The following is a 13,899-nucleotide window of genomic DNA, read 5'->3' on the forward strand; positions in this document are numbered from 1 at the left end:
AACTTATTTTTAACCCGATCAAGGCCCTTTTAAAATCCATATGGACAACAATATGGACTTTTTCGTCTCCTCTTTCTTTCTTTCTTTCTTTCTTTCTTTCTTTCTTTCTTTCTTTCTTTCTTTCTCTTTCTCTTTCTTTTTTTCTTTCTTTCTTTCCTTCTTTCTTCTCTCTCTCTCTTTCTTTCTTTCTCCCTTCCTTCCTTCCATTTACTTATTTATTTAGTCATTCATTCATTTTTTTATTTTGTGCAGTGAAATTTATTGATAGCATTCTAGAGAGAAGAACTCCTTCTCTTCTTTTGGGAGTCAGGGATATAAACTGTGAGGGGAGATGCACATTGTTGGGGCCTGAGTTCCAAGAGAAACTCCTCAACAACCAAGCACTTCTCTCTTCTTCTCCTGTTCTTGATGGGGTGGATGGCCTAGGGCTTCTTGCTCCTTGCAGGTCATGTAGGCTACGAGAGTCTTTACTCTGTAGCTCTAGTCACTGCTAGGAAATGAACTTTCAAATTTGTGCTTGAGAACAATTCCAGTTCCAGCACCAGAGGTGGAGGAGTAGGTGTCACTATGACAGTTACAGAAGACAATTGGTCCTCTGTGTAGCCTAGGATGCCCTTTAGTGGGTTCTCTGATTCCTGCTTTGCCATCATCTTGATGTCATCGAACTTGACAGCTTTCTCCAAGTGGCATGTCAGATTCATGAAAGGCTCATTCTAGGTGGGAACATGGACGTCCATGCCAGTAAACTTCTCATTTGGCTCTGGAATGACCTTGTCCACAGCCTTGGAAGTAAAAACGGGTGCAGAGATGATATCCTGGGCAGTCCTGTGGCCATCACGTCACAGCTTTCCAGAGGAGCCAGCCACATTCTTTTGGGTGGCAGCAATGGCATCAACTGTGGTCATGAGTCTTTCTATAAAGCCAAAGTTGTCGTGGAAGACCATGGCTGGAAGGGCTAAGGAGTTGGTGGTACAAGAGGCATTGCTGACCATCTTCTGTGAGCTGTCACACTCCTTGTGGCTCACACCCATCACAAACATGGGACTATAAATAGAAGGGAAAGAGATGATGAGCGTTTTGGCTCCAACCTTCAAGTGGGTCCTTGACTTCTCCATGGTGGGGAAGATATCAACAGACTCTACTACGTACTTGACCCCAGCATCACCCTATCTGATGTTGGCAGGATCTTGCTGCTGGAAGTTGGTGATGGCCTTCCGGTTGATGACAAGTTTCCCATTCTCAGCACTGACTGTGCCATTGAACTTGCCATGGGTAGAGTCATTCTGGAACAAGTAAACTATGGAGCTGAGGCCAATGAAAGTAGGTCATTGATGACCACAGTATATACTTTGCTATCATTGAAGGCATAGCTGATAACTAGAAGCCCAAGAGTCAAAATCCATTCCCTCCTATCTTTACTGCTGTGTTTCCTGAACGAGGCTGGCACTGCACAAGAAGAAAGTTCCACTGTTTCTGGAACCAGGAGAAGTAGAGAGAGATAGTGTGAACTTTTCTATTTCTATAAAAATGCCATAGAGCTATTGATGGGAATATCATTGAATCTGTAGATCATCCCAGGGAATACTGTTATCTCAACAATGTCTTCCAATTCATCATCACAGACCATATTTCGATCTCCTTTGTTTCATTCAGCAATGTTTGTTAAATTTTCAGTGTACATGACTTATACTTCTTGGGCTAAATTTTTCCCAAAGTATTAGTATTAATGTTTTCGTTGTTATTTGAGGTGAGATTATCTTAATTGTTTTTGATATTCCTCATTGATGATGTATGGCTGACTTTTACATGTTGATTTTGTGTCTTGTAAATTTAAGAAATTTACTTCATGGGATCTTATACATGCAATCCCGCTGCCTGGGAACTGAAATATATAGACCTAGAAAGCAGTTTTCTCCACCCTTCAATGGCTGTGCATGAAGAACTCACCGCCCGTGGCATGGCCAATGGGAAATCTGAGAGTTTTTCCCTGACATCTGAGAATAAGAGCAGGGCTAACGGTCCCCACTTTCACTGCCTCTGATGAGTACTGGCTTTTCTATCCTGAGCGACTAGGCAGGAAGAAAGAAAATGTCCTTCAGTCTGTAGAAGAAATCCGCTTAGACTTATGTTCTTCCTCTTGTTGACTTTGCTTACTCCCTCTTTTACGTTCTGTTCTTCGGTTGATGCTTTATGCTGAGTTGATCATGTTTTTAATGTTTTATGCCACCCACTAGATCGTAAGTTCTATGGGAAGATGAAAAGCTGTCCTTCAGCAGAGAGGGTTATGGAACACCTCTTGTGAATTATCTAGCTGCCAAGGACCACAGTTCTGCACGGCTCATCTTTCAGTCTCTCAAATGAGTGTCCAGCGTGTTAGTTTTAAGGAGGGCTTACTACTGTGCTCAATCACTACCGGAAGTGAAAGATTTGAGTTAAGATTTTTAACCCCTCGTTTCCTATTTCAAGCAGTTCATTTGGTATATATGAATTCATCTATTTTGATGGTGCAAAAGTACAAGTTTCAGGGATTCGAAGAATAGAATTTTAGTACTTTGGAGGTAAAAGGAGTGTTACTGTCCAACCATTGATCCTAACTTCCTGTTGTGAATGAGGAAACCAGTCCAGAGAGAGTAAGAGATTTACTCAAGGTTACATAGGTTGTTGGTAATTTAAAGCCCCTTCTCCGAGAGGCAATAAATACCATAAAACTGTGCCGTGGCGGTGACCTGAAGCTGCTGTATCTTTGCTCTCCATATGAAGAGTAAAAGGATTCAAATGCCAGGCAATTTACGAGTGTAAAGATTGCAAAAGGAACGCTTAGCCTGGCTAAACTGCTTTCAAGTTCCTGAAATCCCTTTCGTCACGGTCCTTTCCATAAAGTATCCGCTGTGCTAATTATAAAAAATGTCAGGTCCAGGCACCAAAAACTCTCTACAAGGCAGAACTTTAAGTAAATGGCACTTCATAAAATGGAGTTCTTAAACAAATTCTGGGTTTTACCTATCAACCATCCCCTCAATATAGAGCATACTGTTATTCTGACGCCTGAATTTCACACAATTTAAAATCTATACTATTTTATAAATAGCCACTTTGGTATTATCTATCAGTGTTTAAATAAATTCATTTAAATTTGACATTATAAACTAGTAATATGTATTTATTTCCATTTCCTAAATTTTATTTTAGTGTTTATTCTATTAGATTGCTTGTAGAACATAATTTATTAGTAGGCTCTAATTTTAAATATGCTTTATTAGTATACTACGTACTACAACTCATAAATGTCCTGCAACATGAAGGAAAAGAAAACAAAGAATATGGATTTAGGAAGAGTTCTGAAAAATACTCGCATAGTGGTGTAACTCAGTGGTAAACCATTTGCCAAGTAGGAACAAAGTCTTGGGTGCAATCCCCAACACACACACACACACACACACACAGAAACATAGACACAGACAGACAGACACACACACAGAGACACACACAGAAACACAGACACAGACAGACAGACAGACACACACACACAGACACGCATACACTGCTCATAGATTAACTGTTCCCCAAATGAAAATCTTGAAAGCTAGACATATTAAAAACGACTGCCATGCCTTTCAAACACCCACTGTGTTCAGGGAACAAGATGCTATTTTAGAAACAGAGAATCTATTAAACAGGAGAGAACATGGCAAACTACGCAGTTAGGAAACACAATGGAAAATAAACCCTACCTGACAGTAACCAAACACTGTAAGGCTGACTAGAAAGTGGGCGAGCCCCTTATGGTGAAAGTACCCTACGGAGAGACATCAGGAAAGAACGAATCTCCTAGACGAGACAGCTCAGTGTCGCATCCATGCCAGAGCCCCACGGAGTCTATGTAAAATCACAGTGCAATTACCTTTTGGACTTTATCTTTTTGACATTATCCTGAGTTTAAAAACAGTTACATTGTCATCAGTGAAAGGAAAATGGAAGAAAAAAAATTACATGGCATTTGATTAAACATTTTAAATTTGTAGGAATATTTTTCAATAAAAAACAATGTGTAAAATAAGTCACAGAACATCTAAATAATCTGAAACAACAAATAAAATGTTAACATAATTAACAACATTTAAATGTCAAATTGGTAGAGGTAGAGCAAGCACTTTCAAGTCAGCATGGGTTAGAGACATAAATTCTTGAATTTTTTTCTGTCAGTAGTGTGACAGTAAGCTCCTTTTCCCTTCCTTTCAACTTGGGGAATTTATATTTAAGAAATAACCAGAAATGTTCACAAATACTCACTAATGTAGTGCTTGCACCAGACACCAGAGGCTTTGCGCTGAGGTGATGGCTCAACCAGGAAGCCTGTGTGGTGTGAGCACTGGATTCTGAACTCAGATTCTAAGGACCCACATGAAGAGCCAGGTGGGGAATGTGTGCCTACAGTCCCAGTACAGGGGTGTGGGTGGGAGGGGGTGGGGCAGTGGGGTGATACCGGAGGATCTCTGAAGTCTGCTGGCAGCCTCTGTGAGTTCTGGGTTCAGTGAGACCGTCTCAAAACAAACTAACAAAAAGAAATGGTTGGGAGAGATTGTGAAACACAATCAACATTGATCTGTGGCTTGAACATACACCAGTTCACACTGGGGCACATACACATGAACACATACACATCTATATACATGCACCCTCAATACAGAAAAAGTACAACAGACAAATTTGTAATGAAACTTACAAAATATTATAAGTAAGTAATGTTATATGTGGGATATACATATAACATTGTTATATGTTGGAATGCTAGACAGCCTTTGAAGTTATCTCAAAGTAATGGCAGAGAAAATGCTCCTTTTTTGTCTGTTTATTTGAGACAGTGTCTCACTATGCAGCCCTGATTCTCCTGGAACTCTCTAGGTCAACAGGCTGGCCTAGAACTTACAGAGATCCTGCTGCCTCTGCCTCCCAAGTACCTGGATTAAAGATGTGGGTCATCACACCTGTCTAGATGATGCTCTTAGTGATGTTGTTTGTCCAACGCTATTTCTATCTGAAAATATAAAAGACAGCATGCTTACAAAGTGCAAAACTCCTCAAGGGACTGAATGGATGCTCTCTAGGAGGAAGGTTTTTGGATTTATGTTCTCATACACATATATTAACTTTCCAATTAGTTAAATTTTACTAAGAGAGGAGAGAAATGGGTGAAAATATGAATCTCTACCCAATATATATATATGCATAATTGAAATAGAGCTATCTACAGTTTACAGAAGAGATTTATACAGGTAGGACCATGTTATGTAATAGTTCTGAAGTAAGATGCAACATTGCCCTTTGGACATTTGTTTTTGTCTGAGGACATTTTGGAAATTGTAAGAAGGAATGAAGGAAGTTGCTATTGACACCTAGTGAACAGAGACAAGAGATGCAGCCGAATGTCCTATCATGACCAAGTGAAAGGTTTGTCCAGTCCAGATGTCGAAATATGATCAAGTAAGAAGACGAAGCAAGGCCTCTGCAAACTGCAACTCTCTCTCCAGTCACCCAAAGATTCCTGATGGGGAACACAGATTACAAGCCCGTTTGTGTGTTGTCTCAGCCCTAACGTGTGGCGAACACTGTCCTTACAGGGGAGGGACGACTGGCAAGAGACTGTGAGGCCAGATGAAGAGGGCAAAGGCGGGAGGGTGGCTTCAAAGTAAGCTGTGTTTGACACTAAGGAATCATTGCTAGCGTTATTGATTTTTTTTGCTTTGGGGCAGGCTCTGGAGGATTCAAGTGTGGAAGGGTTTTGAAGATGCGGCACATCCCTTGTGCTATGCATAAGTACAGACAGGGATGTTTCCAGTAGCCTGGCCTCTGCTGTAGTCAGCATAGTGGGAATCGATGTCAAGTACAGATTGCCCTTTCTGTGGTCTTTTTATTCGGATTGTTCTTTTTTATATTTATCTATTTATTTATGCCTAAGATCTAGCAGTTCTCTGTGAAACTAACAGCACTGGCTTTCTTTAGCAGGAAGTTGGTAGGCTCTTAATAAAGTACTTATGCTTAAGCTACTTATAAATGTAGATCCAAAACGTTACAATGTGATACTTTATGTATAGAACCAAAGTACTAGGACATGTTCCTTTATGTCTTGGCTTGCTCTATTTAATAAATAGTTTTTTCCCCTTTATATAAAGTGGATAAAGCACCTGCAATGCAAGCATTAGGGTGCAAATTTGAATCGCTGGAACCCGCGAAAATCTGGGTGACGTAGAGTATGTCTGCAAGCCCAGTACTCACATGGCAAGATGGAAGGTGGAGGCAAGAGGACCTCCAGAAACTCCAAGGCCAGTCAGTGTGGCTTGTGACACAGTTTGAATGCCATATCAAACAAGGTGATGGATTATCCTCTAAATTTCACTTATGTACTATGGCAAGGGCGCGCACACACACATATGCATACACGCACACATATCATATACCCATTTACATTCACATATAACACACACACACACACACACACACACACACACACTGTACATGGCCATCTGTATTCTGTCCAATAATCCAAATAGATGCAGGTCAGGTCGTTCTCAGGGACTTCACTTGCGTAACTAGATTCCCGCTTACAATGAGATTGCAAGAATGGGGTCACTTTTGCCTTCCTTTATCCCAAGAGCCACATTCTCTCTGACAAGACGAATTCCTACTGACCAGGCGTCACCCGGAGGTCGGTCCTCTAAGATACTCCACACCTTCACACTCAGGGCAGACTTCTGTTGTGTGTAGCCCCGGTACTTCCTGGCCCACATCAGCTTTATAGCTGCCTTTTCTTTTCTCACTATGAGCTCAGGCGGAGAAAAGGTCAGGATGGCATCATACACATCTTATTCAGGCTGGTACATCCAGTTCTTGAATCCATGCCTCCAACATAATTGGTCCTGACAAATACTGAGTTGAATGGAGGGACTTACAGATGTTCTCCAATAAAATGAGGGATGACAATACAACTTTGTGCCACCCGCAAGCAAGGTGGGATGGGAGTGGGTGCTCGAGAGCATGTGGTAGGTCAGGTAGGCTCCGGGAGCCCCACCTAAGTCCCGTGGGAGGGGGAGCATGAGCTGAAGAAAGCAAGAAGGAGCAGCTGGGTCTTTGGGTTCCCTCGGGGCTTTCCCCTCTTCAGACTCTGCCTTCCTCTGAGCTCACACCCTTGGCTAAAACAGCACGCCAAGTCTGGAGGTCTCTTTGATGAACCCATTTGATGACACTGATAACTTTGATGACATTGATATAGTTTATGAAGCCATTAAAGAAATACATCCTGGAGTTCTCTTCAAACAGTTTTTTGAAGTGAAGATTTGTGGAGGCGTGCCAACTAAACACTTTTGATAAGGGCTAGACCGTCCAATCTTCTCACGGCAGCATATAGCCAGCTTTCCTTTCCATGTGTAAGGACGGGGCATAGCTCCGTGGGCCCTTGTACAGGACGTTTAGCCCTGAACTCCATGTCCAACACCGAAGATAAAATAGTTTCTACATGCATATGTCTGTCTGCATATGAGCTGAGATTTTTAGTGCTAGCTGCCATCAGGACAGAGGAAAAAAAAACTCTACTGTGTTGATTTGGACCTCAGCTTTATCTTCTGGTGTTTTTGTTTCTTTGGTTGGTTGTGGTTATAGCTGCTGTGGTTTTACTTTTGCTATGGTCTCCTGTTGCTCACGATGTACCTGAGAATGACCTTGAACTCCTGATCCTTCTACCTCTTCCTCCCAAGTGCAGAAATTATGGAGGCTCACCACCAAATTCCATTTCTATGGTCCTGGGGTCAAACCCAAGGCCTTCTGCAGTCTAGGCATGGACTCTACCAGCTGAGCTACATCCCTAGCCATTCAGCATTGTCTGATAACACATAGCACAGAGACGTAAGCTTCTAGTGCTGACTAATCTAACACATGCCTTCTCTTTTCATGGAGAAACTTAATTTCTATACAAGCATTTTGGGAAATGAATAATGCTTTAAACCTTTTTATGTAACTACTAACTACTTTTATTTAACTTGACTATATACTGAAAAAAATTTCTTCTTCTAGCATGTGATTTTGCTTTTTTTTTAATCTATAAAAGGGCGGGAAATTTCCATTTAAAATAAAGTATTCAATAATACAAATGAAGAAGATTCTTGGGGGGGGGAGATGGAGAGATGGCTCAGTGGTTACGAACACCGCTGCTGGTGCAGAGGACTGGGTTCAATGCTCAGCACCCACATGTTGGCTCACATTGCTTGTGACTCCAGTTCCAGGGGCTCTGACACCCTCTTCTGGGCTCTCCTGGGTCTCACATGCATGTGGCATACATAGACATATGCAGGAGTATACACATGCATAAATAAGCAAATAAATAAACAAAAACATAATTCTTAGTATAGTGGTATGCCAACAAATTAAAAAATTGAAATTGGGATATAAATCATTTAATTTAAAGCAAAAGTTACAAAAATGTTGTACCATTGGAATTAGGAAAGGAGCACTATGAATTTTTGTAGCATACAGTATTGTTTTGGCTTGTCAATAACGTATTTGAGTACTTTATTAGGCAGCATTCTAATAAGTAGGGGGTCTTCATGCTGTTTGTTTGAGGAATTATGAGAAGTTTATTGATTGTCTCGAGAGATCGGAAGTCCCAGGACAGCTTAACTTTGAAAGATAATGTCCTTGTATAACTACCTAGTATATCATTCCCCTAGTTCTGCTTGCTATTTTCATAATGTTGAAGACATTGGCAGCATCACAAAGCACATAGAGTGAGACGTGGGTCCATCCAGAGGAGTTGAATGTGATCAGCTCACTCTTTTTGTCAAATGCAACAGTGAAATCTTGGGCTCTAGAGTCTTCATTCGGATCCTGACTGTTTCTTAGCTTTTTAGCTCACATCAATGGCTTTTACCTCTTAAAGAAGCTTCTCAGTCTATAAAAGGAGGGCTAGGTCAGTGTTTTCGTGATGAGGCGATACAGTGCGCATCAGGAACATACTGTCTAGGTTGTCATGACTATTACTCAAAGTGATGGATTGAACTGTGTCTTTCAAAGATGTGTTGTTGTACTAACCTCCACTACCTCAGAAAATGACTTGTTCGAAGGCAGAAACATGTGTGTGTAATTAATTAAGATGAGAGATTATTGGGGCAAGGTGGGCTGCATAGTGATATGGTCGTATCCTTGTAAGATGGAAAAGGACAGGAAGGCAGAGCCTAGGAAGGATACTGTACTGCGACAATGACAGACATGGGTGATACAGTGACAAGCTAAAGAATCCTGAGATTTCCAGCTCTGACCAGGATCTTGGAAAAGCAATAACAATTTCTACTGGAGTTTGGGAAGAGTAGGGTCTTCTGAGCCCTCAATTTTAGACTTCCCAGCCTCTAGAATTCAGGGAGAATAACTATTACTTTAAGCCAGTTTGTAGTCCTTTGTCATGACAACCTAGAGAAACAAACATACAGATTTCCTTTTCTGTCCTGCTTAGTACCCACTTGGTTAAAACTGGCTTTACCCTCCACCACTGTCTTCATGCTGACTTTATGCTATCTTGTGTGTTTTCATTGTTTAATATGTTTAGAAATATTGGTTTATCCCCAGAACCACAGACATTGTATGTGTGTGTGTGTGTGTGTGTGTGTGTGTGTGTGTATTTTTAAAATTCATCAAACAAACAAACAAATACAAAAGATCAAAATAAAACAGAAAAACTAAGAACCCATCTTCAGAGAGGTGGCAAAGATAATTTTGCTCCTTCTGAGCGTCTGAGAAAAGACTAGACAAGCGAATAACAGGAAGGTAAGTAGAAGTTGGCCATGAAAGCCATTATTTAGACAAGGGCTAAAATGAAGCCTTTCCTTGCCCAAGTCTAGCAACCCTGTGTTTAAGCAGGGAATTTTTGTATCCCACTTTCCCCGTTCTCAATATAGGCAAGAAACTAGATCTCATTTGTTTTCCACGACGAGCTCCCAGGTTGCTCGCTGGTCCTCCTACAGAATCACGTAGGTTCGTCATCACAGGGTTAAGTCTTAACTGACTTGTGAGTGAGCATGTGAGGGTGAAAGTTTGCTTTTGTCTGTTTCCCCTGGAAAAAGAAATCTCACCAAAACACCAAGGCTTGTGTGGAGGAAAGAGCAATTCAAGCAAATGACTTGTCTTCCTCAAGCCCTAGGGTGCCTTCATTCCTCCCATGTCATAGGTTGAGACTAACCCTCTCAAATTCTTTGATATCTCTTTAGTACCACTAGGGAATTTTTTAAAAAGAGCTAGAAGGATGGATAATATAAGTTTAAAATTAGTTGGGCGGTGCTGATACACGGCTTTAATACCAGCACTCGGGAGAGAGGCAGAGGCGGGCAAATTTCTGTGAGTTTGAGGCCAGCCTGGTCTATAAGAGCTAGTTCTAGGACAGGCACCAAAGCGACACAGAGAAACCCTGTTTTGAAAAAAACCAAAAATATAAAAAAATAATAAAATTATTATACACACTTTCATACTTACACTTACGTATGGTGTGTTAAGTATTCGGGACATGTCTGTTATTTAATTCAATTTTAGTTAGAATTTGTTGAAAATTAGTCATTTAATTTATTTCCTTCCTTTTCTTTCTCTCTCCCTTTTTCTTTTTTTAAATCTCTCTTCCTCTGCCCCACCCTCAGCCTTTTGTTTTTCAGTAATGATGGGGAGAAGAAAGCGAGGCAGAACATTGAAGCAAATAAATGAGTCCAGCCCTCTATTGTAATGGAAGCAAGCACCATTATGTTCTGAATCTTAGCAAAACATGCCGCAACCCTTAATACAAATATTTGTAAGGGCATTGCCTATGAACACTTATGGTTGGGTAAAACTGCCTTGTGGCACAGTTATAACATATTTTGTTTATTTATATTTTGCAATGCTGGGGATGGTACCTACGGCCTTTTTCATGCTAGACAAATTCATGAGCATTGAGCGTGACCATCCTTACCCTCTAATATTCTAATAGATGTTTATTGTTCATTTCTTAAAAATCAAGAGTGGGTCAAAGAGAGAGATGACTCAGAGGAAAAAGTTGCTTGTGGCAAAGCCTAAATGTTGGAGTTTGTCTCCCAGGACCCACATGGTAGGAGAAAAGAACCAACTGTTGCAAGCTGTCCTCTGACCACTGCCTGTGTGCCATAACCTGTCCAAATAAATATAAAAATAAATACAAATAACCAAATGCCAAAGAAATTTAGAAAAGAAAAATATGTGGGTAAGTACAAGAATTTAAAACTAGACGACCCCATTTTTACATCTTAACATAAGACACAGATTTGATGCATATCTTTGTCTTAATTTCTGGAGCAGCTGTGATTTTGAAAAATATTAATTTATGTGATAAACATGCATTTCACACTTTCTGATTATCAGTCATTGTTTTAAGGGCTTTTCCAGTACATACATATTTTATCCTCCTCTACGACTTAGGCGATATAAGAAGTAGTCCTAGTTTAATAAAAGGCGGAGCAGAGCAGCTAAGTACAGGGTCATCAGGGCAATCTGGCTTGTTGTCATTATTTTAAACCACTGATCTTTTCTACATCTCACAGTGACATTTTTCTTAATATCACTGTCATATGTTCTTAGGTTACAGGTCATAATTAAATTGAAACACAAAAGTCCAGTTTGTCATTGAGAAAAAATGTTTTTGATAATCATGTATCTGAGAGGCATTCTACTATAAAATAATAAAGTTTGTGTCCAAAACTGTACTCTTGCTTTGCATCAAATAAGATGTCATATTAAGTGTTGACTCTTTCGTCTCCAGTACAAAAGAAGGAAGAGAAAAAAGAAGGAAGGGGAGGAAAAGGAGGAAGAGAAGGGAGAGGAGGGAGGCAAGGTCCTTTGTTTCAAGAAGGTCAGCCTTATCCACAGTTTTGAGGCTTTCCTTCCCCTCCCTGACTGGTTTCCAGAGGAGGAAGCAGGAACCGCACAGATTGTTCTACAGTAACGAGGAGGGCCATGCTACACCCACCAACCAGCTATAAGGTGACTTGATAAGCACCCATAGGGTCCTCGAGACCCAACAGTGCCTGTTGCCACATACCAACTGAATGCCCAGTTATACAAGCAAGGTGTTTGTTTGTTTGTTCTGGTTTTTGGTTCAGCTTCTGACACCAGCTAGCATCTGTAGCCAGAGGACAGACCAAGGCGGACATTTAATCCAATCGCATCACAGCATGAAACCTTTTCCTTGAGAGAATCATCAGCTCATGGCTAAGGCTTTCGTGTAACTTCTTTGCTGTGATTAGCCCAGATGCAGCTCCCAGAGAAGGTATGTTCCACAGGGCCAGGCATGGCTTCTTTATTTCATGCTCTTTTAATGACCGCAAAGTTGTTGGAACTACTGAAGATTCGTTGGGGGCTAGAGCCATCATCCCAAGCAAACTGGACGGGTGTTTTGCGTGCTCCAGCAGAACCAGCTTTGTGTGTCCAGACCCAGATTAAAACAGAGCCAAGCAGAGAGTGATTCCTGCCTGTTGTGCCCCCTCGGAGGAAGTGCATCCAATAACCACAGACTATCTCCACTCCCAAAGGACTGTGGGAGTGAGATGACTCAACACAACGTCTCAGAGAACAAGCTGTTTCTTTTAGCTGCAACAACAGCACAGTAACGAATAACAATACATTCTAGTGGCAGAGGCGATGCCCTGAACAGATGACCTCATGCCCATTGTGATTCTCCCCCAGGGCTTCAGGAAAGTCCAAGAAGCAGATTAACCTGAATGGCTGTTCAGTCCTCTCCCGAAAGGCCTGTCTATTTTACCCTCCCCCTACCCCAATTTTTTTTTTTCCATGAATGGATCCCTTAGCCCATGTGCAACAAGTGTGGGAGGGAGGGTGTTGACTCAAAAACTGTGAACGCTTTCACAGGAGGGTAGTCCGACCACAGCTGCCCTGCTGTTCGCGCTGAGAAATAGCTGCTGGGTATCTGAGAGCCCGTTGTTTGTATGTGTTCCTGTGGGCGCTCACCTGTGCTGGAGTCTACAAAGGAATACACACAGCCATTTCTTGATGTGGTTGCCGGGGATCTGAGCTCACATGGCAGGCACTTTACCAACTGAGCCATCTCTCCAGCCCCTGCATCTTTTGAAGGAATTTCTGTTTTTATCACAAGCAGTGATATCCCCAGCTTATACAGCAGGCAGGTTCTCCAGGATTCTAGCTGGAGGAATATCGCTCCTCCAGTTGGCAGTAACCCACTAAGAACCTACTTGCTCTGCCTTCATCAGTAGGCATGGGCTGAGAGACTGGTTGAACTGGTCAAGGTCTGAAGCATCAGTTTCCAGCTGCAGAACGATCCAACCATAGCGCAGCAACAGAGGACAGTCTCGCCTGTTCTGAGGATGCTGCCCATTGGACCATTTGTGTCTGAAAAGTGGAGAAGGTCATTTCTGATGAGCCCCAGGAATGCTGGCCTCCAGCCTTTTGGATGGTCTAAGATGGGTCTTTCCACTTCCTAGTTTCTTGTCCCCTATGGGCAGGGGGAGGAGATATTCCTAGGGTATCTGAAATAGATGGTCCAAATCTGCTTACATTTGGGCTCTTTTGCAGTCTCCTCTGGAAATGTAGCGATACCGTTTCAGCCCACCGTAGCTCATCACTCCCGGAAATGAGTCCTGGTGGCTTCCATTGCTGTTGGCATCCAGTTCACAGCTCACTATTGTATTCACCAGTCCCCTGTAGACCAGTCTCCACACAGTGCGGACATGGAGGTGTGGTCAGAAGGTGGTGGCTTAAGTTCTGGGACCTGGATACGGAAGGGAAGATAGTATTTGGAAGGAATGGAAGGTCATAATGCAGTCTCTGTGGAGACACTCCAGCCAATGTGAAGGAGGAGTTAAAGGATAGAGGACCTCTCAGAGTTTC

At 41.8% G+C, this 13,899-nt stretch overlaps 1 pseudogene; it reads right to left on the reverse strand.

Moving 5' to 3' along the window:
• Positions 1-480: 480 nt before the first annotated feature.
• Positions 481-13,631, reverse strand: LOC125390291 (glyceraldehyde-3-phosphate dehydrogenase pseudogene; annotated as a pseudogene).
• Positions 13,632-13,899: the final 268 nt, after the last annotated feature.

This window comes from Myodes glareolus, chromosome 13, assembly GCF_982192425.1.
Source record: "Myodes glareolus chromosome 13, mMyoGla1.1, whole genome shotgun sequence".
NCBI classification, from domain to species: Eukaryota; Metazoa; Chordata; class Mammalia; order Rodentia; family Cricetidae; genus Myodes; species Myodes glareolus.